Raw genomic sequence first — 4810 nt, 5'->3', positions numbered from 1 at the left:
AAATGCATAAGACGCATGAAAGTACCGGGAGCTTCCGACAAACCCATAGGCATAACTAACCACTCATACAAGCCGAATTTGGTTTCGAAAGCAGTTTTCCACTCATCACCTTCTTGTATGCGGATTTGATAATAACCACTTTTAAGATCAATTTTTGAGAAAAAGGCGACACCGCTAAGTTCATCAAGCATATCATCTAGGCGAGGAATGGGATGCCTATAGCAAACGGTAATAGCATTGATGGGTCTACAATTGGAACACATGCGATAACTTCCATCTTGCTTAGGAACAAGTATAACTGGAACGGCACAAGGGCTTAAGCTTTCACGTACATGACCGTTGTCGATTAGTTGTTGTACTTGCCATTGGATCTCCTTAGTTTCTTCGGGATTGACGTGGTATGGAGCTTTGTTTGGAAGTGGCACTCCGGGGATGAGGTCGATGCGATGCTCAATGCCTCGTAGAGGAGGTAGACCCGGAGGTAGCTCATCGGGGAAAACATCTTGTAATTCCTGCAAAATAGATTGAAACACTAAAGGTAGCTCATGAGAGGTGTTAGTTTTTGATTCCCCATCCTTGCACACAAGGACAAAGTGCATAACACTCGATGGGTTCTCACACACTTCTCTCATCTCACTTTTTGTTGCAAATAGTACTAGGTTTTTCTCTCTAGGCGAAGAGGCGCTCAAGTTTGGCTTGTGGCTCTCACTCACTTTATGGTGGATCACTTTCTCACTCTTTTCTCCACGATGGGTGGCTTGCTTGTCAGCTATCACTTGACTAGGAGACATAGGTCGTAGCACATATTCCTTCCCTTTTATCTTGAAGCTATAGTGATTGGTACGCCCGTTGTGGATGACACCACGGTCGAATTGCCATGGCCTACCAAGAAGGAGGTGGCAAACGGTCATGGGGACCACATCACACTCCAAAGTGTCCTCATATGCACCAATTTTGAAGGACTTGGACCGTATGCTCAACTCATATAGTGCCGGAGTCACTTAGCCACTGAACTTTGTAAGGATGCGGGTGCTTCATCTTGACCAATTGAAGCTTGGAGCATAGTTCTTCACTTGCCAAGTTGTGGCAACTACCTCCATCGATGATGACCTTGACGGACCGTCCATTGATGCCGGCCTTTGTGTGGAAGATGTGGCATCGTTGGTCTTCTTCTTGTTGATGTTGAAGAGTCAAGACTTTGGAGACAACGAGAGCGGGGCTCGAATCCTCATCACAAAAGACTTGATCATCTTCATCCTTGTTCACGCGCCGGTGCATGGCCACTTGCTCAAGAGCTTCCATCTCCTCATCACTCATGGAGTCATAGGCGCAATCGTTGTTGAGGATCATGGTGTGCTTGTTTGTGCATTCATAAGACTTGTGGCCTCTGCCACCGCAAGTGAAACACTTGAAGGAGCTTGTCTTGACGGTCCCATCGGTCGGAGTAGATGATGAAGCACGCGGCTTGAAGTTGCTTGTAGTAGGCTTGGTTGATGTAGAGGTTGTAGGAGTTGTTGAAGCTTGGTTGTTGGAGAAGCCGTAGGTCTTGGATGAGTACTTGGCGTACGTGAAGTCATCTTGCACTTGACGTTCTGCCTTTGTAGCTTGATGCACGAGCTCAATGAGGTTGGAGCAGGGTTGGAAGTCGGCAATCTTCTTGATGGGATGGTTTAGTCCATTCAAGAAACCTGCCATTGTTTGCTCATCATCTTCCGTGACATTGGCTCGAATCATGGCTATCTACATTTCCTTGTAGTATTCTTCAACACTCTTTTTTCCTTGCTTGAGGAGTTGGAGTTTCTTGAAGAGGTCGCGGTTGTAATATGTGGGCACAAAATGTGCTCGCATCACTTCCTTCATTTGAGCCCAAGTGGTGATTGGTGGTTCACCTCTTGCTTGTCGGTGCTCAAGGACTTGTTCCCACCATATGAGCACATAGTCTTGGAACTCAAGTGATGCCATAGCGATCTTCTTCTCTTCCTCATAGTTGCGTAAACGGAAGATTTTGTCGACCTTCAATGGCCATGAGAGGTATTCTTCCGGATCATTGCTTCCATTGAGCTTGGGCATTGTGAATTTGAGCTTGCCATAGCGTTGCTCTTCATTGTGTTGTTGGCGATGGTGATGATGATGCCCTTGACGGTGAGGGTAATCATCCTCATGTTGCTCTTGGTGTGGAGTTGAACTTGAGGTTGAGGTGGAGCTTGACGAGCTTGTGGAGGAGTTTGAGGAACTTGACGTTGCACTCGTGGTTGGTAGTTCCTCTCTTGGATTTCTTCTCGAAGGGCTTCCTCTTGATTGCGCCGCTCGCAATTGCGGTTTGCGATGGCTCGACTTGATTCTTGAAGGGCACGTTGCGCCTCAAGAGCTTGCGCTTCTCGTTGTTGTTGCTGAAGACATTGAGCCTCGGCGTCTTGTTCCTCTTGGTGTAGACGCGCTCGTTCTTCTTCTTGGCGCCGTTGTCATTGTCATTCTTGAGCTTGAGCAAAAGTGACTTGGTTTGAGTGAGGACGAGGGACTTGCTCATCGACTTGCTCTTGTGAATGCTTGTCGTGCAGCGGATTGTGAGATGCATGACGGTCTTGACGCGCGGCTCGTCGAAGAGTGTTCGATGACGGTGTACTTGAGCTGGAGAAGGAGTCGTCAGAGTGTCGACTTGAGTGACTCCATCTTGAGTATGACGATGTGGAAGGAGGACGGTTCACCAACAAAGCGCGAATCTCATCCATCCTTGCATCGTTCTCTTGCTTTGTGCGTCGAGTTTTTTGTCGAAGTAGTCCTTGGTACGTTGCTCGGAGAGTCGCAAGTCGGTGGCGAGGTTGTCGATGCATCCGTTCATAGCTTGTTGCTCTTGATGCAATGCTCGTTGTGCACCAAAGAGGTGGCTCTTGGTGACGTATGATGACATGTCGTCATCTTGCTCGATGAAGAGTGGGTTGGTAGAAGTACTCGGCCTATCCATCATTTCAAGCAAAATGTGAGTGGTAGAAGGAGACGAACTTATACCAATGTACCTTGACCGATGTTGACAATGAATCAAGTTCACTCAAATGCGGACAATGAAATAGCACTATTGGCACCAATTCTTGTCGGTTCTCACACCTACACAAGTAAAAGCTTATGGTGGAGCTTGGTTAGGATGATGGCACAAAATTTGATGCAATTGAAAGTGAGCTTCAATAATGTTGGAAAAGATTCACAAATTTGCAAATGCAACAAGTAGACCAAGCAAATAATGGTACACGGAAACACACACACAAATAGATAAATGGGATTGTGCAAACCAAAAGTGAGCCAAAATGTGGAATCCACGAAAATTCTCTTATTGCACAATACACAGAGACGCTAGCACGATTGCACAATAGGCGGATACGGAACTTGTGCACAACCTACTAGGCAAAAATGCAACGATCTCTATCCCAAGTATGCTATATGTATGCTATTTCGGTGCTATGATCCAAGATGATCGAGTATGACAATCTTAATGTAGTATGATGCTATGGTTCTTGCTCATAAGCTCTTTGCTTATCTTTCTTCTTTGCTTAAAAGCTTGGATGGCTCTTTCACTTTTGAGCTCTTTTTTCATGCAAAACTTCACGAACCAAGATAGCAATTGTGTATGCTATGACAACTTTGTGACGCACAAGTTGATGCCAAGATATGCACCACTATGGTATGGTATGTATGCTATGGAGTATGATCACTAATGTGCACAAGTCACGTTGCCGGCAATACTCAATGGCTAGTCCCGATGGGTAAGCTACGCAAAAGTAAGGCCATGTGGGTATCAATGCAATTGCAAGGTATGACAAAGATGTCGTCGAAGTTACCGTCCTTGGCGATGATGAGTAGTCGATGGTGATGAGCGGTGGTGATGGTGACGTCGAACTGTACCAATATAGCCAAAACACAATAGGACACGGGAACCACAACCCAAAATCTCAAAGACAAAAACGTGTCAAAATCGACATAGGAGGTAGCGGTAAGCGATGGTGGTGTTTGTTGAAAACGGTAGGGGTATGCGGAAGTAAGCGAGGGCACCGGGCAAAATTGGGCGAAACTATGCGAAAATGGGCTCGGGGGATGGAGTTGCTGCTGCCAGGGGCCGGATGTCTGGGCCGGCAGCCGGATGTCCGGGACGCCGGATGTCCGGTGGACACGGGGGCGGATGTCCGGGCTCCTGGATCGGGGACGAACACGATGAACTCCACGGGAAAAATTGCAACTCCAGGGCAAAATTCGGACGAATTGGTGGATGGAAATCGCGGGAGAGATGTGGAAAAGCTAGATCCACTCGATGTAAAGTAGATCCGTGGATCAAATCCAACAAAACTTCATCACACCAACAAATCACAAAAAAAATTGAGGCTATTTTTGGTGGGGATTTTCGGATTTAGGACGAAAACAACAAAATCAAGCTAGAAAACACGGGGTAGGGGCTCCAAAAACATGATCAACGTGGCTCATGATACCAAGATGATGTAGGGCGGAACCCTAGGGGCCGATCTTTCATGTTTGGAGTGGATCCTACGGGGAAACACGAAGAACGCGCGGAAGAACACAAGGGAAATCATGGGGAGAAACGAGAGAAACACTCAACCGACAAGTGATTGATCACACAAGGGCTAGATCACCGAAAAGCACAAGGTAACACAAGATCTAAAGTCAACAAAGGGAAGATACAAGAGTAACCGTTCTTCTCCGTGAGGAGGTCTTGATTGTCTTCTCCGGATGGAGGCCTTGAATCCGGATGGATCTTCTCCGAAGAGGCACGGTCCCTCACGTGGAGTACATCCGGTACGGATGAGCA

Source organism: Triticum dicoccoides, chromosome 5B (assembly GCF_002162155.2).
Source record: "Triticum dicoccoides isolate Atlit2015 ecotype Zavitan chromosome 5B, WEW_v2.0, whole genome shotgun sequence".
Lineage (NCBI taxonomy): Eukaryota > Viridiplantae > Streptophyta > Magnoliopsida > Poales > Poaceae > Triticum > Triticum dicoccoides.
The sequence above is the reverse complement of the archived record's forward strand: the minus strand, read 5'-3'. Positions refer to the sequence as shown.